Genomic DNA, 25,557 nt, shown 5'->3' on the forward strand with positions numbered 1-25,557 from the left:
GGAGCGGAGGAAAGGAAAAGGGCGGAGAGAGGGAAGCAGGCGCCCATACCTTACTCTGATTGGGTAGCGTCGCTGGCGACAGTGCCTCACTCTGATTGGGCAGCGTCTGTTGCCCTGGCTCCGCCTGTTTTTCTTCCCCAGCGATTGACGGGCCTGCACCGGAGGGGTGGGGCGGGGCGGTAGGAGCGAGAGTGTGTATAGGGGGCGGGCGGGCGGGGCGGGGCGAGTGGGGGAGGGGCGGGCGGGGGGCGGCGGTTGGGCAGAGTCGCCTCCAAGGAGGAGGAGGAAGGAGGGCGAGCGAGGAGGATGGCGGAGTCGCGGCTCCTGACGGTAACTAGGGGCCGCTGAGGCGGGAGGGTGCCTGTTGGCCGGTTCTTCCTGCCTTCCTTCCTGCCCGTCGGGCGGTCGGGCGGGCTGTCGATAGGGGGAGGCCCCGCGCGTCCTGACAGGCGCGAGCCGGCGGGGCCGGGGCGAGGCCCGAGGGGCCGGGGCCCTGGGAGGCGCCGCCGCCGCCGCTTTCCTGGGTGCTGTCTCCGGGAGGGCCGGGCCCTAGTAGCTGGCTCTCGTGCGGGGCCCACAGCCGAGCGCCGAGAGCGAGCCGGCCGGCTGACAGCGTCCGGGGCCGGGCCTGCGGTGGCGGCGGGCGACCAGGACAGCGCCCGGGCGAGGACTAAACCGGCTCGAGAACCGGGGCCGGGGGCGCCCGGAGGCGCCCGGAGGACGGTGCTGCTCCACTGGGCTCCCGGGGTCACCGCGCCCAAGCTGCCGGGCGCCCCGTGGGCGTGTGAATCGTTGGCGGGGGCCCTGGCGCGGCGGTAGTGCTACGGGGTGGAGTCTTTCCTCGCCCCTTCCCCAAAGCCCACCGCGCTCTCCCCGTTTTCTCTCCGTTCCTTGAAGAGTGGTGAGTCGGCTTTGGGTGTGTTGCTTGGTGAAGCGAGTTGTAGGCATCCAGGACTGCTCTGTTGGACATGCCTAATGGCAACCTCTTTCCGCGGTAGATTTTAGGGACAGAGGAAAAGTACTCTTCTTTCCCCCCCCCCCCCCCCCGCCCCATGCTAGAGGCTTCAGGACAAAACGATTTTTCCCCAGCCCCTCAGTATCCATTGTTTTGTACCATCCCCCTCCCCCCCTTTCCTAGGTAGAAGAATAATGACGCCAAGCCATTAATTGCTCCTTTTTTAAAAAAAATCAAGAGGGTTTGTGTAATTGTGTTAATATGGATGTACAAACAGGTGAAATGAATACCGTTTCGGTAGTTGAAAAGAAGATGCTTTTGAGTGTGTGTGTGTTTAATTAAACCTTCAACCCTTTCAGTTGGTGATTTGATTTTCTTGTCTGTTGCTTTGTATTATAATGGGGGTGATGAGAATAAAAGAGGAAGCAATGTTTTGCAACCTACCCAAAAAAATGTTTTCTAAGTCTTTGGGGATGCTGAAGCAAAATTGGGTTGCAGATGTGGACTGTATAGTATTTGCCTCCCTCACGATAAGTACCAACAGTCTACATCTAAGCTTACACCTGTGCAGTTTTGTACACTTCTTCATAAATGTCAGCACTTTCTCGTATCTGCTCAGAGTAATGGATAATTGTATCTAAAACTATTTTTTGTTATGTTTTTCAGAATCTTAGGGTACACTTGTGTAACTAAGTATTTTTTATCTAAATGTAGCATCAACACTGAAAGATTGTCTTAATTTTAAAAACCTGTTTATTAGTTGCTAACCTCTACCCTCAGCTTTACATGCCATAGCCCTTGTAACTGTTTGTTAGTATGTATTTGAAGAGACGTAGATATTGGGTACAATTTGTAACATTCAGTAAGCTTAGTTCATAGTTTGAATTTGTCAAGTGTTGATGTTTTCTGTGTGACAGTGACAAGAATTATTAGGAATAAGTATGTAAATGACCATTCCCAACATAAGGATCTTAGACTGAATGTGATAAATCTTTTAAATACTAATTTGGAAATCAGGTACACTGTAAAAGTTTTATTTAATTATGAATATGCATTTAAAAATAGCAGAGAAATAAAGGCTTTGTCTTAAGTTTTGTGACTTTCAGATGGCTTAAATGTAAGATAAAGCTGACATATAAAACTGTATTCTTGAAATGCCAGTTTGGAGATATGAACTTGGTCTATCTGTAAGGTTACTACTTTTCCCAAAGTGTTCAGTTTTTGAAGAAAACATTTATCTCAGGTTGGCACTTGTTTTCTGGTTTCTGATAATACAATTTTCAAGTGTTTAAGATTTTCTCTTATTTGTTATGAATTGTTGTGGATTAAAGAGTGATATTAAGAAATACATTAATAACTTGCAGATGGATTTTTTTTTAGTTTTTAAACTACTGTATTCAGAAAGTTGATCAGAGCTGTGTTTTGATAATTGTAGCAAGTAAGACTCATACAATAACTTGTGAACTAGAAACCAGTCAGAAATGTGAAACATTCCACTTTTCAAAAGGAGCACTAAAATTATAAATTCTTTTGTTATGCTTGCTGGAATTATACTTTTTAAATATTGTTTCTTCAGTGACTTGGGACAGGGCTTGTCCCACGTTCAAGAGATATAAACTGGAATTCTATGTGGAATGCTCATAGATGGCTTCTGAATAGCTGCTGGTTTTTTTTTTGCCTTGGCTTACCTATATGGATTTTGAGGGGAAGCGTGAATAAAATTGAAATTCTTTGTTATCCAGACAGTTAAATTGCATTCATATTTGTTTTAAACATATGCTGGATTATCAATATCTGTTGTGTAATTTAGTATTTCTGTAAGACGTGTTCTTTAAACAGTTTAAAGTTTTTAGATTTTATATATCATCTTATGAGAAAAAATATCAAAATCTGTTGTGTTTTTTTACTAAAAAATATACACTAACCCTGACATACAGATATAAGGATGAAGTTTTTTGGAGGTTGAAGATTAAATGAAAGACTATATCTTTATAGGATTCAGTTCACTATATCATTCATGTATCATTCATGAATGGAAAAGCATAGAATCTATGCTTATAGTAATAAAAACCCCAAACAAGGCCAAAACACCCCCAAAACAATAAAAAAAACCCCAGAAAAACAAGTTGACTCCAAGTCCTTCAGTCAGTTCTGAGGTCTATAGCTTGGGCTTGGTGGAAGTGTTCTTTTTTTTGGGGGTGGTGGTGGTGGTGGAAGTGTTCTTGAACTAGTTTATATCAATTAGGAGAGGAAACTTAGATACAGAAATGCCAAAGTTTTATAAGACTAGTGGGGAATTAGTAAATACTTTGTTATAGATGAATTAGAAATTGGCTGTCATTTAGCAGCAGAGTGGTAAAGTACTTTTATGTGGTACTTGAGAAATGACTACTGCAGATACTAAATTGGTTGCTATTTTTGCTTATTGTTGGACTTACATTTCATGCATTACATGTTATACATTAGGCATATTATAATTAATAATTTAAGGTTAAATCTTTAACCCGCTAAATAATATATAAAAGTTAAATCTTTAACCCGCTAAAGAATATATATGTAAAATTTGCTATTCCTGTCTTCTGAATTTTACATTGTATCAAAGTTGTGTGCTGTAGGTCTTTCTGGAAATATTTTTTTCTGTTAATGTAATAAAGTTTGTATTTTCCTAACTACACTGACTTTTAAAATACGAAAAGTTTCTGAGTTACAAGGTGACCTATGGTGTGCTTGAACTTGATATATTATAGAGTGTTCTGAAATCTAATTGTCAACCAGTGCAGGTAGAAAAGAGCATGCATAAGTCTAAGAAACTGAGTTATGTTCTAAAATACGTAACTGCATTATTTTAAGGTAAACTAATGTTCCTTCTGTCTTTGGCATTTTCTCCTGATTCCCAGTTTTTCAGCACATCATCTTTAACTCAGCAAATCAAAGTTTTAACATGTGAAAAGAGTATTCTAATTACAGAGGGCTCTTCAGCTTTTGAGATGTTGGTAACATATGTGCTTTTTGAGAAAGTATGATATTGCCATTATCAAGATTTAAAGAACTAATTAGATTATTTCACACTATATGTCTCATTCCAACTTTTCTAAAGATTAGAACTGATTGCAAAAAGTAGCTCATGCTGTAAAAGGTAAAGGTTTTTTTATCGGAAAGAATGAACAAATTGCTTGAAGCTAAAACATTACAGGTGACCTTAAAAGAGGGTATAATTGGTCCCTATGTGAAATGAACCTGAAAGACTTTTATGAAGTATTTTGGCATGTCTGTCTTCTAATGTTCATAGCACTGTGAACACACAGTTTAAGCATTTTATTTGCCCTCAAACACTATTTATAAATCTTGAAAATATAATTAAGTAATTTCACAGTTGACAGATAAGTCTTTTTTCTTTTAGTTTTTCTGATGTCTTTGAGGTAAAGTGGAATGACTTTTTCTGACACAGATAATGTCTAGAATTTTGAGTTAGTTTCATCAGTTAAATTTGGGCTTTCTCAGTGTCCACTTTTGTGTTGTACAACAGTCCTTCCTGCTTTCAGGACTTTCACAATTTTGCAGATAGTCTTTAAGTTAACTTTTAAATTTTGTTCTATAAATATTTCTTACTAACTAGTTTCATACTCACTAATGTCATAGACCTTCTACTGAGTGCCATGTGTGTCCCATACTGTGAGGGAACAGGAATAAATATACTATGTTTCCTGCTTTCAGTAAGTTCACGGTTTGTTGCATGAACGGGACACACAGTAAATTGTTTTACAATGTGACAAGCGCTTTGATAGCAGTATACACTGAAGAACTCAGATGAGTTAAGATTCAGACTGCATGTATAACCAGCAATGCTTACTGAAGGTTACAACCTGAACTAACTCTTGAGGAATAAGTTGGATAGGTAGAGGGTAGAAAAAGCATAGAAGTTAGAGATGTTAAGGTCCATTGGAGAACTGCAGGGAATAACAATATGGAGTCCATGTATGACCTAATCTTTTAAGTGATACAGTAGGCTCTCATTAAAGTTATCATTTTTAGAGATTGTTCTGTCTTGTGTACCTCATTTAATTTGGGCCTTGAACTATGGATCTCCATTAATGTTGGGGAGCTGCTCCAAATTATTATTTAAAACTTTTAACTGTATATTTTCCATTAATATTTTAATTAAATACAAGAACATATCAGCCTAATGTGGAATAATTCTGAGAATTAGAACTTGGATAATGATAAAATGTTTCAAAATCATATTTAAATATATATTTCTCAGCATGTATGCATCATGTTAAGGTAACATTTATGAATTTCCTTCCTTAGAACTCACGGTAAGGTTTTATTATACAAACATTTAAAATGTACTCTTCTGAGAACATTAAAAACACCTCTTCGGGCTTCCCTGGTGGCGCAGTGGTTGGGAATCTGCCTGCCAATGCAGGGAACACGGGTTCGTGCCTGGTTTGGGAAGATCCCACATGCCGCGGAGCGGCTGGGCCCGTGAGCCATGGCCGCTGAGCCTGTGCGTCCGGAGCCTGTGCTCTGCAACAGGGAGAGGCCACAACAGTGAGAGGCCCGCGTACCGCAAAAAAAAGCACAAAAGAAACACAAAACAACAACAACAAAAACAACCTCTTCTCATACTTATTTCAAAGTGTCACTGTTTGCTTTAGGTAAGTCAGACTATGATCAGCAGTTATATCCTGGTAGAAGTCTTTATATGGCTTTATATGATTTAAAAGTTCTCTGAACTTGAATATTAAGTAATTTTTCATATAGGATGATTTAATACTTATTTGAGGGCACAATGAGGGACCTTATTTGTCATTCCAAACTTCATTCCCTCCAAAATGCCATAGTTTTCCCATTTAAAAATTCTTGTGTTGCTTTTTTTTTTTTGGTTTTGATTCTTCCTGTTATTTTCATTATAGAAATCTGAGAAATCCTTTTTAAATGTTCACGTTTTAGCAATTACCTCATAAATATTATAACATTTCACTTATCTCAAGGTTATTTTTTAGGAAACTAAAACGTTTCTGGTATCATCTCTTTGGATACAACCCCATGCTCTCTGCACCTGGCTAACTTCCTATAATTGCCCTTCAGGCCTCCATATCATATCCTTGGGGAGGCCTTTGATCTCTAGTTAGGTTCTCCTGTTTTAAGGTCCCTTACCACACCTGTATTTCCTTTTTATAAGACTAAATTATTTTTGTAACGATGTGTTTGTTTTTTTGCTAGACTGTAAGCTTCATGATGAGCATCAAGTATGTCCGCCGCCTTTACTACCATTTCTCCAGTATACAATGTCTTGACTTTGTAGGCTCTTAATAGAAAATTAGTTTAAATTAATAGTCTCGGGCCCCCAAACAAACAGGCCACTGAAAAGAACAAAGAGTTGTCATAGTGCTTTTGCTCTTAAACACATTTCCTGCTCTTTGAATCCCCTAGGTCTTAATTGAGGGCTCTCTAAACTCTTAAAATGTACAATTTAAAAAAGTTTGTTAACCAAATGTAAAAGACTGGGGTACTCCTCGAGACCACATGAAAGTTGAAAGTAAGAGCAAGGGTAAAATACTTAAAAAGCAGATATAACACATTTAAAAGAATATAGCAGTTTAAGGCAAATTTATGGGATAAACGTTTGAAATCTTTTTAAGATGTCATTTGTTTTATATGGAGAACAGTGTAGCAAAAATGATGTAGGATCATGACGAGATTAATTGCTGTTAGTAAATTTTGTTAAAGATGACACAGGAGCATGTATTATAGTTCAGAAAGATTTCCATCTAAAATGATACAATTAAGAATTTTAATGTGTTAACCTTTTGTTATTGGGAAGATTCGCTTAATGAGACGAAACGTAATAGGTATTATAAGTATTTACTGAGTAAAACCAAGTTGAAGCAAATAATTGTCTGAAAGTACTGAATCAGTGCAGTATAATATTACTGCCTTAAAGTTTGTAGGTTTTATACCTACCATGTGTTTCTTTATGTACTGAGGTATGAAATATGTAAAATTGAGTAACAACATGTTTTCATCAGTTTTGAATGAAAACATACCTGTTGCAACGATATGACAAAATGACATAAATATTTCTGCAACTTTTAAACTGTTAAAGAGAGTAAGTTTTGTTTATTTATTTATTTTTGGTATTTCTTGGTAACCTGGACTGGAAAAATTAGATTGCAGGTCATAATTACTTCTTTGCTTGGGTGACCTGAAATAGATTATATTTAATTCAACTTTGTTTTTTATATCTTCTGGGATAAAGAATTTGATATTTCACTGAAGGGCTTTAGTTCTGGTTCATATAAATTGCATTTTGTCTTAGTTTTGTAACCTGTTGAATTCTCTGAGTATTATAAGGATAGATAAAAGAGCTAGTTATTTCTTATTTGTTGCTAAAACAAATACTGGTTTATCTACCATGTGTTAATTACAGTTTTAAACTCACAGAAATGGGATGCTTATATACCAGGGAGCTTAAAATAGTAAGGTTTTATGATTTAATCTTGAAAATAGTTATTTCTGTACTTTGGAAGTAGGGATTTGAAATTCTTAATACTAGAAATATGGCCTAGTTTCAGAACACCCACTAAGCAACTGTGGAAACTCAGCATGTTAAATGGTTTGTAGTGCTGCAATATTTTTTAATTTTTCCCACCTCCTGTTATATAATAGCTTATAGTAGTACGCACAGAACATGAGTATTTAGGACAAGAACAAAGTGTATTGAAGTGCCAAAACATGTGAGACTGTCGGGCTTTGGGCAGTAACGACCTAAAGGTGATCAAATATAATGATGGTCAGTGAGTGAGTGAGTGACATAGATCAGGTAGTAATGTTTTAGGTTGCAAATAAGGCATGAAAAGCAAGAATTGTTTTGGGGCTTGAGAAAAATGACTTTTTAAAAATGGAGTCACTATTTTTGAAGCACAAACATTAAAAAAAAATCTATTAAAATTTAATATTTTTATTTAAAAAGTTTGACAACTGATGTAAACATTTCCATGATGCTTGTGTAAAGGACTTAAATATTTCAGTGGAAATAATTTTAAACATTTCCCCTAGAATGTTGTGCAACCCAAACGTTGCAGCATTGTGTCAGACTGTGAGAACCAGATACTGAAACTGATTAGAAACTAAATATAAAGAATGAAATCCACTAGTTTATATCCATTGTTCAGGATAGTATATTGTGAAGGCATTTGGTAAAACATACTTTTACCAGCTTATTTTGTTAATTAAAAAAGGGACTGAGTTGATCTACACTAATTATAATATCAAGGAAATGGATATTAGAGTTAAATGTCTCAGTTTAAAGATTTTTGTGATATGAAAAAGGAATGACAATAAATTTGCCTTAAAAGTCAGCTATATAATTTTTATAGAGTCAGCTCTGTCAACAACACTTTGATGCATAACTAATTATCTGCATACAAAAATATAAAAAACTTATCTGACCTTTTTTCAACAGGAGCACACTTATGCCTGACATTTCCATACACACACACACACACACACACACACACACACACTGTGATAATTGATATAATAATAATGATCCTGTGGTAAGATCTTGAAGATTTTTGTTTTATCAAAGAAAGTTGAAATTGTTTCATATAATTGAAGTTTTGCTGTATTTTATTCAAATTCTTTGAAGATGAATGATCTGCAAATGTAGATTCATGTATAAAAATACAAATAATTTATTAATTGACACATCTTTTTTCTGACCATACCATTATCCAGTTTTTATAACTAACAATTTGATAATATTTGAGTTGCTTCTGAGAGTAATTGAAATTAAGTAAGGCCAAATAATGTTTTACCTTTCTGGCATAATTTAAGTACTATATCACTTGCAACCTGCACATTACTAAATGGGATTTACATCTTTGTGGTGTAAGAATTTTTTTACATCACAGCTTCTGTAAAGTAGGTGGGAATCATATTTTGCAGTTATAGTCACACAATAGTAGATGGTACATACCAGTTGGGAACTGCTTAGATTTAATGTGTTAAGTTACAAAAATAAATGTGTGGTTTTTTTTTAATGTATATTCAAAACTATAAGCGAGGGATGCCTGTCAATATTTAGAGTAGCTTCTGATGGGAGAAATTCTTTATTAATCCTAAGTTAAATTGGGCCGGGTTGCTCAACGTATTTCTTTTGATCTTGTATGAGGAGGATTTTTTGCTTTGGGATATTTTTAAAAATGTAATACAGAGATAACAAGATTATATTTTTAAGGCCCAAAATGCACGGTGTAAATCCTATTTTAACAGCTATTAGGACGACTAGATAAATAATTAGTTGAACATACGGTCTTCATCTAAATAATCTCAAAAATGAACTCTGTGAATGTGAGAAAGGCTATTTGTTTTATAATAATGACAACTTACTAAATACTGATGCTTGAATGTAAGATACCTTCTTTGAGACCACACTTCTAATCTTGCTATGTGTAGTAAATTTTTTTTGTTTATATTTTTTTCTGACAGTTTCTGAAAAATAGTTTATAGAATGAGTAATGGAAAGGATTTATAATCAGATAAGACCTAGTGAAAGAATGTGTGGGTTTATACATACAAAAACAAAGCAGTTAAATGTAATTAATTTTTAGCTTAAAAGTACTGAAAATCATTTGTTTAAGTTGAAAATACTTTGTGAATACTGTAGTCACCTTAGTGCCTATAACCTAAGATAGCAATTACATTTTATCTCTTGTGCTTTACACTGATAATTAGGTAACCAGCTTTTTGATTTATTGCCAATTAGCCCATGTTAAATGAAGAGTAAAGTGTATGTTGGGAATACTTAGGTTCTGTGTGACGATTTGAGTTCATTGGAAAGAAAGGCAGTTTAAACAAATATTCACAAGCAAATCTTTGAGATTGTGTGGCATAAGAGTTTTTCAGATAAAGTTTGCTCAAGATATTTGATGTTTATTATTATATCTTAATCATATTGAGACATTTAAATCTACCCCACCCCTGCCTTTTCTTTTGCTGGAGAATCTTGCAATTTATATATATATATAGTGAGTTGAAGTGTTATACAAGAGGGCTGTAGTCTCAATTATGGATTGACTTTTAGGTTGAATAAACAAATTTTCAATTCTTTGCTTAAAACTTCTGTTTGCTCAGAATCAAAATTACGTAATAAGTCTTATTCTTTCCCATAAGAAAGAACACCAGATTTCTTGAAAAACTCTCATGTATTTGCTACTATATAAAATTTAGTCCTTCTCCATGTCAGTCCAAACTATTTCATCTTGCCTCTTTACCACAGCGGGGAAAAGCTGAATGAATGAATTTAGAGGTGCTATGAGTTGTACACTCTTGGCATGATTCTAATTAAGATGGACTAATACAGAGCATTTTATTTCTTTATTTACAGCTATTTCTTTAGCCTCCATGAAAAGTACTCTCACCTCATGTTCACTCATGCTGTTTAAGGATGTGTTTTTCCATTTCTCTCTGAACAATAACATTCCCTTGAACATGTTAATTTTGGATGCTTTCTTGATCTTTGGTCTTCCAGTTTTGAAGATTCCTTTTTTTGACTTTTGAACTACAAAAATATATAGCTTTATGTGATTTGGAGGGGAGAGCAGTTTATTGTCCTTTAAACTACGTAAAAGAGTAAGGAGCATTTCAGGTCTTTAAAAACAAAGGAAAATAGTTGAAATGTTGCCATTTTTAGGTATTCATTAAAAAATCGGAGTGATTTAGAGTTAATTTTAGGTAGAGTATAGGGAAACCTTGCAATGAGACAAGGTTTTTGTCTTTGCTTATTGTTCAACTGTCTTCAGCAAGTGTTTAATACATGCTTATTGAGTGCTTAACAAAAAGTTAATAGTATCTTTGAAGTTGTACTTTAGAGTAGAAATTGTAAGGAGGCTGCTATTTAGTAGGGTAGATAAAGCCAAGTTAACAAATATTTATAATTCTTTCAGTAAATATAACTCCCAGGTATTATTTATAAATATTAGGATACAACTGTGAAAAAGACAGAAGGCTCCCTGTTTTCCCACTACTTTAAATGAGAGAGTCAGACAACTAACCTGACAAATATGATACAGTGTGAAAAATATTCTAATGAGGGAGTTTTAAATGGGAGCACAGAGCGGGGGGAGGCAGTATTCAGAAAGGCTTTTGAGTAGTCAAGAAAGGCTTCCCTGACTTCTGAACTGAGATCTGAAGGATACATGGAGTTAGCTCAATGAAGAACTGTAAACCTGTTTCTGGTCGAATGAAATAGCTCATGCAAAGTCCTGGGGACAAGAGATAGCAGGACTTGCTATGGGATCTGAAAGAAGTTCATGTGACCAGAGGACAAGGTGGGGAATGTTGGAGTTATGGCAGGCGAAGTCAGGGGCCAGATATTGAAAGGCTTGGTGGTTATTGCCAAGAATTTTGGATTTTATCCTGAGGGCTGTGTTTGTGGGGCCACCTATTCTCCCCTCCAAGTGTTCTAAATTGGACAGTTGCTTGATTAGATTTGAATATTTGAATGATCACTCTAATTACAGTGTAGTGGTTAGGTTAGGGACAGGATGGGGAGTGCATGTTGTGAGACCAGTTACAAAGCTATTAGAGGAGAGTATTCAGTGTACCCTGGAACAGGGTAGTGGCAATGAGAATGAAGAGAAGTTGAAGAGTCAGAAGTTTTATGGGAAGAATGGGTAGGATTTAGTGATTGTTAGGATATGAAAGTTGGAGGAGAGAGAGGAGTCAGGATGATTCCAGGATTCCTGACTCCCTCCCACTCTTTTTAGTTGATTCCTTCTTAGATGTTATCTCTTTTAAGAAGAAGCCTGAGTCCCCCAAACTCCAAGGCTGGTTTAAGTGCCTTCTCTTTGTGCTTCAACAGCTCTTACCACACTATGTTTTTTGCCTTTTCCACTTGTTGGTGAGCTTACAGGTAAGGACTTTGCCTTGTTATTGTTGCATACTTAGCATCTTGCACAGTGCATAGCATTTAGTATGTATTAAATAAAATGTTGACTGGATGAAAATATAGTTTTTATGTTTATAAAAATTGAAATATTCATAAATGGAGGGAAAGACTGGTTTCTGAACTGCCAATATTCAAAAACTTGGTTTATAACTTCAGTGTGAATCAGATCACTCCAGGTACTTTTGAATATCTCTTGTAAAACAATGTACATTACAATTCACATCTGAAGTATTGAATATATTTAGTTCCTCATGAGCTGTTGTAGACTAATTTAAATGGGCTTTGATTATGTTGAGCTCCTCTTGTATTATATATTCAGGTTTTCTTTATAAATACATTTTATTATCCTTTGTCAGGTTACAAGTGAACATAACCAAACTATCATTTTCTGTTTCAAAATGAACATACCTTTTCCCCCCCTCCCTGATTATAAAAGGAGGGAATGCTTATTGTATGTATTAAATAAATAATACAGAGATAAATAAAAGTGAAAGCCATCCTAATAACCAAGGGTAAACATTGCTATCATTTGATGGGTGTTTTTTAGACTTTAAGATTTTATATATATTTATATATATAGATGAACAATATGATTAAGTTAAAAAAATCGAGAGAAAATATTATATATAATTACATGTATTTATATGTATGTGTATATATATGCATATATATATATACACACATATATCCTTCATTGGAAGAATTCTGATAACTAGTACGTAAACAAATAACTCAATAGTAATGGGGTGCTAAACTTAAATTCCTACAGGAGATCAGGCAGGTAACATAAGTGAACTCAGTAAGGTTAATATATGAGATTGTTAAGTTGGAGAGCACTGGGTGGGCACAACTTCTATTTAGCACCAGTTGCTTTTTGTCCTTAAGAAATGTTAACCCAGTGGTGCCCACTTTTTTTGAATTTTTTAAAATGAAAGTAGAGGTCTGAATTTGTATGTGAAGCTCCCATTTATTAAATATTGGCACTGTAAGAAAAATTTAAACCACAATGTGTGTTAAAAATAGTGTAGCTATGGTCTGTTTTTTGTCTGAATACCACAAATAGTGAAAGAATGGAAAGATTTGTTCACCCTCACTGATCAAGGAAGTATAGATTAGATAATATATCATTTTTCATACATCAGATTGACAAAAATGAGAACAAATAATAATTGGCAATATTGGGAGAGTATAAATTGATGCCATCTCTTTAGAAGAAGACAGTTTGGAACTACCCATAAATATTTAAAATGCACATTAGATTTGACCAAACAGTCTGCTTTCAGGAATCTGCTTTATGGAAATACTGGTTCCTGTGTATGAAGATTTATGTTGGTTGAAGCATTGTTTGTACTGGCCAAAAAAAAAAAAAAGGCTAATAGAAGCAACCTAAATGTCAGTTGATATGAGAATGATTAAGTAAATTATGGTGTCATACCACAAATTATAGCAATGAAAAGGAACGAACTATATCTGTATTCTTGTATAGAAAGAGTCCATAATTTACTGTTTATCATTTATGAACAAAGTTATAATTTTATACATAAATTTATACTGCATGTATATGCTGTCATTTTAAATGTCTAAATGATACTCCATTGTGTGGCACCATAATTTATTGAGACTACTGATGTACATGTAGGTTATTTCTAATGTTTTGCTATTTATATGCACATTGCTATGAACACTTTTTAACATTTGTATTTGTAGTGTTGTCTCCAAAGATAAATACGCTTTGTATATTATGTAGTAACATATTAAATATCTGAACTTTCATAGGTACTTTGAAGAAATACATTTGTCTCTGAGAGTTTGCTATTTATGACCTTTGATCTGAGTAAACGTACCTTAGGCATAGTAGTCAGAGAACTAATCAGAAAAATAGCATTGTGTTCAGTCATCCTAGATTCCTTAACGTTTTTAAGGGTACTGATTTTTAAGTACTGATTTTTATCTGATCAGTATATGCTTATGATACAAAGTCCAAAAGATATAGACATGTGAAGCAAATCTCTCTCCCACTCTGAAACCTCTTCTGCCTGGTTTCCCTTCCTAGGAAACCACTATCAGTTTTGTGTGTACCTCTACAGATAATTTATACATATATAAGCATATGTTAATATATTAATTTTTTCATAAATGATAGCATACTATGCTGTTCTACAGCTGGGTTTTTCTCACTTAACTATAACTAATCTAATACTTATGCAGTGCTTTGTATGTTCTAGGCCCTGTTCTAAAAAGCACTTTGGTATTCATTATTAATCTTCTTCACAACCTTGAGAGTTGTGATAATATTATTTATCCCCTTCTTACAGAGGAGGAAACTGAGGCATAGAAACTTTAAGTAAAATGCTAATAAGTTGTGGAGCTGGAAGTTCAACTCCAGCAGTCTGTCTGCAGAGTCCTTACTATTAGCCAGTATGCTTTACTATCTCAATTGTTTAATACCAGTACATGGTTGTTGCCCCATTCTTTTAAATAATTACATAATATTTCACTGAATAAAAAATAATTTATGTAACCAGGCCCTTGGTGATGGATATTTAGGTTGTTTGAATATATTGTTACATATAGTGTTACAGTGAATATTCTTGTGTCTATATAATACCTATGTCATTTTGAACATATAGAATCTGCCTGTATTTCATTTTCATTCTTTCAAATTTGGGTGAGGTGGGGTGAATCTAGTATGCGTAGTTATATTTTGTTTTGTGATCTACTATCAGACTTTTTCCTTTAATGAGTGTATTTAGTTCATCTATATTATACTATCTATATTTATGCTTATTTCCTCATCTTTTATAGCTAAGAGATTAAGACATAGATCGAGCTGTAACAATTGAAGTATACTTAAAGGTATAAAGCGTACAGTATAAAGGTGTAAGCATACCTTAGTCCATTTCCTCTCCAGTTTTTGTTGGTTATATAACAGCATTGTTGGGATTGTAATATATACATTATATTCTGTAGCCATAAACATCTCTCTTTTTTTTAAAATTCTAAGACCAATAATGAAATGGAATTTATGCTCAAAACTTGTCCTTTTGTCAGTAGTTTTTCTTTTTTTCTTCCAGTTTTATTAAGATATACTTGATATACAGCCCTGTGTAAGTTTAAGGTGTACAGCATAATGATTTGACTTATGTACATCATAAAATGATTACCATAATAGATTTAGTGAACATCCATCATCTGATATAGATATGAATTAAAGATTTGTACAAATTAAAGAAATAGAAAAACTTTTTTTTCCCTGTGATGAGAACTCTTAGGATTTACTCTCTTAACAACTTTCATATGTAACATATAGCAGTGTTAATTATGTTTATCATGCTGTGCATTGCATCCCTAGTACTTGTTTATCTTATAACTGGAAGTTTGTACCTTTTGACTGCCTTCATCTAATCTCCCCTCCCCCTATGGTAACCACAGATCTGATCTATTTTTCTTTCAGGTTTTTTTGGTTTGTTTTTGAAGTATAATTGACCTACAGGACTGTGTTAGTTCTGGTACACAACATAGTGATTTGCTATTTCTGTACATTTCAAAATAATCATTATGATAAGTGTAGCTACCATCTGTCACCATAAAAAGATATTATGTAATTGTACTGTACATTATAATGTACATACTGTACATTTCAGACCCGTGACTCATTTAATTTGTAACTGAAAGTTTGTACCTCTTAATCTCCCTCACGTATTTCTCTTCTCCTCCACCCCTGTAAGCAACCACCTATCCTCTGTATCTATGACTCTGTTTCTGTTGTGTTATGTTTGTTCATTTGTTTTGTTTCTTAGATTCATATATAAGTGAAATCACATGGTATTTGTCTTTCTCTGTCTGACTTATTTCACTTAGCATAATATTCTCTAGGTCCATCCATGTTGTCATAAATGGTAAGATTTCATACTTTTTTAAGACTGAGTGATATTCCATTGTATATACCACATTCATTCACCTATTTGATGGGCACCTAGGTTGTTTACATATCTTGGCTATTATAAATAATGTTGCAGTGAACATAGGGATGCATATATCTTTTCAAATTAGTTTTCTTTGGGTAAATACCCAGGAGTGGAATTGTTGGATCACATGGTAGTTCTACTTTTAATTTTTTGAGGAACCTCCATACTGTTTTCCATAGTGGCTGTACCAATATACATTCCCTCTGGCAGTGCACAAGGATTCCTTTTTCTCCGCATCCTCTCCAACACTTGTTATTTGTTGTCTTTTTGATGACAGCCATTCTGACAGGTGTGAGGTGATATCTCATTGTGGTTTTGATTTTCATTTCCCTGATGATTGAAGATGTTGAATATCTTTTCATGTACCTGTTGGCCATCCGTATCTTCTTTGGAAAAATATCTATTCACCTTCTCTTCCCATGTTTTAATTAGGTTGTTTGTTTTATTGGCATTGAGTTGTATGAGTTCTTTATATATTTTGGATATTAACTCGTTATCAGATATGTCATTTGCAAATATCTAATCTCATTCAGTAGGTGGCCTTTTCATTTTATTGATAGTCTCCTTCACTAATGCAAAAGCTTTTCGTTTGATGTAGTCCCATTTGTTTGTTTTTGCTTTTGTTTCCCTTGCCTGAGGAGACATATACAAAAAAAATACTTCTAAGACCGGTGTCAAAGAATGTACTGCTTGTTTTCTTGTAAAAGTTTTATGCTTTCAGGGTCTTATATTTAAGTCTTTAATCCATTTTAAATTTATTTTTGTATACGGTCTGAGAAAGTCTAGTTTGATTCTTTTGCTTGTAGCTGTCCAGTTTTCCCAACACCGTTTATGGAAGAGGATGTCTTTTCCCCCTCTGTGTATTCTTGCCTCCTTTGTTGTAGATTAATTGACCATAAGTCCATGGGCTTAATTTCTGAGCTCTCCCTTTGTTTCCATTGATCTATGTGTCTGTTTTTGTGCCAGTACCATACAGTTTTGATTACTGTAGCTTTGTAGTATAGTTTGAAATCAGGTAGCATGATACTTTCAGCTTTGTTCTTCTTTCTTAAGATTGTTTTGGCTTTTTGGGGTCTTTTATGTTTTCATACAAATTTTAGAATTATTTATTCTAATTCTGTGAACAGTGCCATTGGTGTTTTGATAGGAATTGCATTGAATCTGCCTTGGGTAGTATGGAAAAATATTAATTCTTCCAGTCCATGAGCATGGTGTATCTTTCCATCTGTTTGTATCATCTTTAGTTTCTTTCATCAGAGTCATATAGTTTTCTGGGTACAGGTCTTTTTTTTTTACCACGTTAATTAGATTTATTCCCAGGTATTTTATTCTTTTTGATGCTGTTGTAAATGGAATTGTTTTCTTAATTTCTCTTTCTGATCGTTTAGTTAGTGTATAGAAAAGCAACAGACTTCTGTCTGTAAATATGGTATCTTGCAGGCTTATGGAATTCATTAATGGGTTCTAGTGGTTTTTTTGATGGTGTCTTTAGGATTTTCTACGTATAATATCATGTTATCTACAAACAGTGACAGTTTCACCACTTCCTTTCCAATTTGGATTCCTTTTATTTCTTTTTCTTTTCTGGTTGTTGTGGCTAGGACTTCCTATAATATGTGAGTAAAAGCAGCAAGTCTTGTTCCTGGTCTTAGAAAAACTGATTTCAGCTTTCACCATTGAGTGTAATGTTAGGGTTGTCATAATGGCCTTTATTATGTTAGGATATGTTCCCTCTGTACCCACTTTGTTGAGAGTTTTTATCATAAATGGATGCTGGATTTTGTCAGAAGCTTTTCTGCATCTTATTGAGGTGGTCATATGATTTTTAGTCCCTAATTTCTGAATGTGGTGTATCACACTGATTGATTTGTGGATAATGAACTATCATCGTTGTACCCCTGGAAGAAATCCCGCTTGATCATGGTGTATGATTTTTTTAATATGTTGTTGAATTTGGTCTGCTAATATTTCATTCATTGAGGATTTCTGCTTCTGTTTATCAGTGATATTGGGTGTAATCTTTTTTGTTTTTTTTTCAGTGTTTTTTGTCTGGTTTTGGTATCAGTGATGGCTGGCTTCATAGAATGAGTTTGGAAACATTCCTTCCTCTGCCATTTTTTGGGGTAGTTTTAGAAGAATATGTATTAACTCTTCTCTAAATGTTTGGTAATATTCATCTGTGAAGCTCTCTGGTCCTGGACTTTGTTGGGGATTTTTTGATTAATGATTTGATTTCATTCCTGGTAATTGGTCTGTTCATATTTTCTGTTTCTCCCTGATTCAGTCTTGGGAGATGGTACATTTCTAGGAATTTGTCCTTTTCTTCTGTGTTGTCCATTTTACTGGTGTATGTTTGTTCATAGTAATCTCTTGTGATCCTTTGTATTTTTGTGGTGTCAGTTGTAACTTCTCTTTCATTTCTGATTTTATTTATTTGGGCCCTCTCTTTGATGAGTCTGGCTAAATGCTTATCAATTTTGTTTTTCTTTTCAAGAACTTGCTTTTAGTTTCATTGATCTTTTCTATTGTTTTTTAGTCTCTATTTCATTTATTTTTGCTCTGATCTTTATGATTTCTTTTTTTTTGGCTAACATTGGGTTTTGTTATTGCTTCTAATTCCTTTAGGTGTAAGGTTAGGTTGTTTATTTGAGATTTTTAATGTTTCCTGAGGTATGCTTGTATCACTGTAAGCTTCCCTCTGAGAACTGCTTTTGCTATGTCCCATAGATTTTGCTTCATTGTATTTTCATTTTCATTTGTCTCTGGGTATTTATTTTATTTATTTCACTTTATTTCTTCAATGATCCATTGACTGTTTAGTAGCATATTGTGTAGCCTCCATGTGTTTGTGCTTTTTGCAGTTTTTTTCCCTTGTTGTTGATTTCTAGTCTCATAGCCTTGTGATTGGAAAACTTGATATGATTTTATTCTTCTTAAATTTACTGTGACTTGTTTTGTAGCCTAGCTTGTGATGTATCCTAGAGAATGTTCCATATGTACTTGAAAAGAGTGTGTATTCTGCTGCTTTTTGCATAGAATGTTCTCTATGTAGCTATTAAATCCATTTGGTCAAATGTGTCATTTAAGGCCAGTGTTTCCTTATTGATTTTTCTGTCTGGATGATCTGTCCATTGATGTAAGTGGGGTATTCAAGTCCCTTACTATTACTGTGTTACTGTCAGTTTTTTTCTTTATATCTATTAATATTTGCCTTATGTATTTAGCTGCTCTTTTGTTGGGTGCATATATGTATTTACAGTTGCTACAGCTTTTTCTTGGATTCATCCTTTTATCGTCATGTAATGTCCTTTGTCTCTGGTCACAGTCTTTGTTTTAAAGTCTATTTTGTCTGATATAATTATTGCTACCCTGATTTTCCATTTGTATGGTATACCTTTTTCCATTCCCTAGCTTTCAGTCTGTGTGTGTCTTTAGACCTGAAATGAGTCTCTTGTAGGCAGCATATATATGGGTCTTGTTTTTGTATCCATTCAGCTACTCTATGTCTTTTGTTTGGAGCATTTAGTCCATTTACATTAAAAGTATTTGTTGATAGGTATGTATCTGTTGCCATTTTGTTTGTTTTGGGGTTATTTTTGTAGTGCTTTTTGTTCCTTCTTTTGCTCTTTTGTGGTTTGGTGACTATCCTTAGTGTTATGTTTGGATACTTTCCTCTTTTTTGTGTATGTATCTATTATAGATTTTTAGTTTGTAGTTACTATGAGGTTTATATTACAGCAATCTATACCTATGTATGTGAGTATTTTAAGTTTCTGATCTCAAGTTTGAATGCATTTTAACAACCCTCCATTTTTACTCCCCCTCTCTCATTTACTGTTTTGATTGGTGTAAGATATTTTGTATCTTCTTGTTTTACATATCCCTTAATTACTTATTGTGGATATAGATGATTTTACTACTTTTGTCTTCTAACCTTCCTACAAGTTTTATTGATCTACTACCTTTATTGTATATTTCCCTTTACCAATGAGATTTTTCCTTTTGTAATTTTCATATTTCTAGTTGTGGGTTTAACCTTTCTTGTAAAGCTGGTTTTGTGGTGTTGAACTCTTTTAGCTTTTGCTTGTCTGTAAAACTTTTGATCTCTCTTCCAAATCTGAATGAAAGCCTTGTTGGGTTGAGTATTCTTCATTGTAGGTTTTACTCTTTCATCTCTTTAAATATATCATGCCATCCCCTTTTGACTTGTGGAATTTCTGCTGAAAAACAGCTGGTAGTCTTATGAGAGTTCCCTGTACATAAATTGTTGCTTTTCCCTTGCTGCTTTTAATATTCTCCCTTTATCTTTAATTTTTGCCATTTTAATTACAGTGTGTCTTGGCGTGGTCCTCTTTTGGTTGGTCCTGTTTGGGGCTGTCTGTGCTTTCTGGACCTGGATGTCTGTTTCTTTTCCCAGGTTAGGGAAGTTTCCAACTATTATCTACTCAAATATGTTCTCTGCGCCACCCCCAACCCTCACCTCCTTCCAGGATCCCTATAATGTGAATGTTAGTATGCTTTATGTTGTCCTAGAGGTTTCTTAAACTGTCCTCATTTCTTTTTATTCTTTTTTCTTTTCGGCTTCAGTGATTTCCTCTACTCTGACTTTCGTTTGCTGCTCCATTCCTCTGTATCATCTAATCTACTGTTGATTCCTTCTAATATATTAGTTATTTCAGTTATCGTTTTCATCTGTGGTTGCTCTTCATATTTTCTAACTCTTTGTTAAACTTCTCACTGTGTTTATCGATTCTTCTCTGGAGTTCTTTGAACATCTTTAAGATCATTACCTTGTACTCTTTATTGGGTATATTCCATACCTCCACTTCGTTCTTCTGGGGTTTTAACTTGTTCCTTCATTTGGGATATATTCCTCTGTTCCCCTGATTTTGCTTAATTTGCTACTTTTATTTCTATGTATTAAGTAGATTGGTTATATTTCCTGATCTTGGAATAGTGGCCTTATATAGGAAATGTCTTATGGATCCCAATAGCACACTCCCCTCTGGTCACCAGAGCTGTAAGTCCTAGGAATGTCCTCTTTGTGGGCTCTGTCAGCACTTATGTTGTGGTGGGCTGCCTATTATGGGCACACTCCGGTATGGCTGGCCCCCAGTCTAGTTGGTTGCCAGGCCCCGCCTTTTGTGGAGGCTGCTGGCCGCTGGTGGGTGGGGCTGGGTCCTGGCACATTTGGCTACTTGGCCAGAGGAGTCCTGGGGTGGTCCTGGCCTGTTGGTGGGTAGGGTGGGTCTTTACATGGCTGGCTGTGGGGCCACAATAGTTCTGGGACTGATGTTGGCCCACTGGTGAGTGGGGCTGAGGCCCAGGGGTTCTAGGGGCTTGTGCCTGCCCAACAGTGGATGAGGCTGAGTCCTGGTGCCAGTGCTGGCCTACTGGTACATGGAGCTGTGTCTTGGGGTCTCTGGCTGTGGGACCTCGGGGTCCCAGACTTGGTGTTAGGCCACTGGTGGGTGGTGCTGAGGCCCAGGAGGTCGTAGTTTTTCTACTTGTCTTCTGGATGATTGAACTTTATAAACTAGTGTTTTCTTCAAGAGCAGTTCATAGGCACAATATTCCTTGAGTTCTTACATATTTAATAATATTTACCTGTTGTTTTTATACTGAACGATATTGTTAGACTCAGTATTAATTCTTGGTCAGATTTTTTGACCTTGAAGACTCTATACATATTGATCCGCTGTTTCTGCTATTGACTTCCTTCTCCTGTTCATTTTTAGGTAGCAGTGAGTTTGTGTAGATTCTCAAAGAATTCTCTTTGAATCCTTGAAGTACAATAGTCTTTTCCCCACCCCAGGGAAAACATGTACCCTTTTAAACTCTATGATTTCTTGTTCAGTTCTGATTTTCCTATGTCTCAGTGATGCAAAATGAAATCTGTGAAAGCTTCCGATATGCCAAACAAGGGATTGTTGGCCTTACCTTCTGGCCATGCCAAGTACTTTAGAGAACTGAGGTATGATAATGTTGAGATTTGAAGTTGCAAGCCTTCTCCCTTGCTTGAGACCATCCAGCATCCCTCTTTAACCCATTGCATTCTCACATATGGTTAGGGATGTCTCCTGGTGTGCTTAAGGATGAAAGTGTAGTTTGTATTTGTTTCTCATTGTTTTCTTAGTTTTGAGATTTTTTCAAGAGGAGAAAGAGGTCACATCATTTTTTACCCTGCCATTTTTAAACCAAAAATCATAAGGGCTGTAGATCCAATTTTGTCAGAATTAAGATAATTTTTAAAGTACAAGGAATGGGGGTGGGTGGGATGAATTGGGAGATTGGGATTGCCATATATACCGTACTAAAATAGATAACTAATGAGAACCTACTGTATAGCACAAGGAACTCTCTCTACTCAGTGCTCGCTGGTGACCTAAATGGGAAGGAAATCCAAAAATGAGGGGTTAAACCACTGCGCCACCAGGGAAGCCCCCTAAACGAGCTTTATATTCATTAGCTCACATGTTACTCCATTGCATATACAGTATTCTCATTGAGATTCAAGTATACATCTACTTTGTTTTGTTTGGGTTTTGTGATACTTTATGATCTTCGGGAATTATATTTACCATGGTATTTGTAGATAGGAATTCCAAAGTTAACATGGCAGGTTTTCCTTGAATGTTAAGGGAGATATATATATATATATATATATGTATAGTGTTAGTAGCCTTCATTATGTGGTTAAATCATAGACTTTAGGGCTTCCCTGGTGGCACAGTGGTTGAGAGTCTGCCTGCTGATGCAGGGGACACGGGTTCGTGCCCTGGTCCGGGAAGATCCCACATGCCGCAGAGCGGCTGGGCCCGTGAGCCATGGCCGCTGAGCCTGCACGTCCAGAGCCTGTGCTCCGCAACGGGAAAGGCCACAACAGTGAGAGGCCTGCGTACTGCAAAAAAAAAAAAAAATCATAGACTTTAGAGTTAAATGTTAACCTTAGAGGTCATTAAAGTTATTTTGTCAGTTGAAAAAAAGAAAAAGTACAAGGAATAAAATATGTGCTGATGTAGTTTTCTGAAAGTTGAAAACAATTCATTTACAGAGTTTCTTTTAGATCATTTTTTTAATTAAAAAAAACACAAACATTTGAGTTTGATTGTATTCCTTAATTTATATTTCTGAAGCCTTGTACATTACAAAGCATTAAAAATGAGACTAGAAACTAATGCCTGTAGTTAGGAATTAGAGTACTCTTTAGTTCTTTAGTTTATTTAGATGTTGATTCCTTTTTCAGTTGAATCTGAAAATTGAACTTTTGTACTTTAGTTGCTACCACTAGAATTTTTTATTTTAAGTCTTTTGGCATAATACATGTTAGTTCTGGAATAATCTGGTATTCTGAATGGCATCTTGTTTTTCAAGGGAAATGTCAATTATTTTCCTCACTTAATGACTCTATTAAAAGAAATATGTTTGAAAAATCTTGATAGCTTAGTGGGCAAGCTTTCTTCTGTTCTCTGATTTGAACATATATTCATTTGACCCAGTTCTGTTTTACCTACCCTTTGTCTACTAGCAGGAGCAGGGTGACAGCTCAGAGAAGGTAGATATTTTTTCCACCCCATTCCTATATGACTGTGTGACTGAATATATTACTTTGTTAGCCCCAGATACAAAAGCTCATTCTAATATCCTTACAGAGAATTGTAATGCCTGGTAGATTATTGGAGATTTCAGTTTTAAGTGTTTGTTACTCCAATTATTGATCCAGTGTTTTTTAAATATCAAATTTTTAAATAATTCTGTAAAGTTCTATCAGTGTTCTAATTTGTCTAACAGTGACTTTTATTTACTGCTAAATATTTGTGCTTTTCACTTGAAACTATGAGATACAGATATTCCTCAGAAAAGGTTTTCTGATGCAAATAAATTGGGAACTCTTGTATATTATATTCTTCATCAAGAGTACATTATTATACTAGGTACTTCCCTAGTGGCGCAGAGGTTAAGAATCCGCCTGCCAGTGCAGGGGATATGGGTTTGATTGCTGGTCCAGGAAGATCCCACATGCTGCGGAGCAGCTAAGCCTGTGAGCCACAACTACTGAGCCTGTGCTCTAGAGCCTGTGAGCCGCAACTGCTGGACACATGTGCCACAACTACTGAAGCCCACATGCTCTAAGGCCTGCATGCCACAACTCCTGAGCCCGTGTGCTGCAACTGCTGAAGCCCATGCGCCTAGAGCCCGAGCTCCACAGCAAGAGAAGCCGCCGCGATGAGAAGCCCGTGCACCACAACGAAGAGTAGCCCCTGCTTGCCGCAACTAGAGAAAGCCTGCGCACAGCAACGAAGACACAACTCAGCCAAAAAAAAACAAAAAAAGTACATTATTATATTAAAAGTACTAATAATTTCTGCTGTCAGAGAGCAGAAACACATTTTATTCTAAACCTATTTGACCATGGAACTAGATGTTGTAGAAATACGTTTTGGGAAATGCTGAGACTGTATTACAGGACATATTGTGATTAATACATTGTAAGGGTATTTCCAAACATTTGCAGCTATGATTACCTATAGCCATGTGGACCAAGTAAGCTTTTTAATATATATAGATGGTAACTACTGTCGCAGAATGTAAATATAATCAGAACACACTTAATTTTGGAAGTATCTTTTCTGTAATTCTAAGGGTTTGGGTTTTGACCTGGACATTTTATTAGAATGAATTTTCCAGTCTGAAGGTAATTCTTAAATATCCTACTATGTGTTGAACACCCAAAATTGGTCTTTGGAACTACTTTCTGTGAAGACTTAGCAGTAGGAGTTTTACAGCTTTAAGGTACCTATGAGATCATATAACTCCCCAAACTCATTTTTCAGATAAACTGAGGCCTAGAAATGTAAGGGAAGTAGAAATCACATTGTAATTAATCAAGGGATTTGGAGCCCAAACCCACAGCCCCGGATCTTATGCTTTTTTTTTTTAATTGCATTTGTTTTTCTGTAGTACTTTTAACCAAAATTCTTTAGAGACAGAAGCTAGCTAGGTGATACCTACATTTAACATGAGAATACAGGGTAGAGACTGAATTAGATTATAAGGTGGGTCAAATTTAATATAGCTAGAACTCCTAAAGTCTCTGGACATCCAGTTCCCCCCTCACTTATCTGAATAATTCTCTTTATCCTAGACAAGAGAAAACTAGTTAAAAAATAAGCATGTACTCTTCTAAAAAAATTTATTGGAGTATAGTTGATTTACAATGTTGTGTTAGTTTCTACTGTACAGCAAAGTGAATCAGTTATACATATACATACATCCACTCTTTTTTAGATTCTTTTCCCATATAGATCATTACAGAGTGTTGAGTAGAGTTCCCTGTGCTGTACAGTAGGTTCTTTTTAGGTATCTATTTTATATATAGTAGTGTGTTTATGTCAAATCCCAATCTTCCAATTTACCCCTCCCCTCTTCCCCCTTAGTAACAATAAGTTTGTGTTCTGCATCTGTGACTCTATTTCTGTTTTGTAAATAGGTTCATTTGTACCATTTTTAAGATTCACATATAAGCAATATCATGGTATTTGTCATTGACTTACTCAGTATGACAATCTCTAGGGCCATCCACGTCACTGCAAATGGCATTATTTTGTTCTTTTTTATGGCTGTGTAATATTCCATTGTGTGTGTGTGTGTATGTATATATATGTGTGTGTGTGTGT

At 35.7% G+C, this 25,557-nt stretch overlaps 1 protein-coding gene across 2 annotated transcripts in view; it reads left to right on the forward strand.

The window, feature by feature from the left end:
• Window positions 1-247: 247 nt before the first annotated feature.
• The window catches only part of SHOC2 (SHOC2 leucine rich repeat scaffold protein), a 112,327-nt gene continuing 87,017 nt past the window's right edge, over window positions 248-25,557 (forward strand). Inside the window, exon 1 of one of the 2 annotated variants that reach the window (XM_027112565.1) lies at window positions 248-330. The gene's annotated coding sequence lies outside the window, so the exon portion shown is untranslated. Of the gene's footprint in view, window positions 331-793; window positions 902-25,557 lie in introns of those variants that run through there. The other variant, XM_027112567.1, reaches the window with a different exon arrangement.

The sequence above is a fragment of the Aethalodelphis obliquidens genome, unplaced genomic scaffold (assembly GCF_003676395.1).
Source record: "Aethalodelphis obliquidens isolate GAN/ISIS:26980383/991018 unplaced genomic scaffold, ASM367639v1 scaffold11, whole genome shotgun sequence".
In the NCBI taxonomy this organism is placed as follows: Eukaryota; Metazoa; Chordata; class Mammalia; order Artiodactyla; family Delphinidae; genus Aethalodelphis; species Aethalodelphis obliquidens.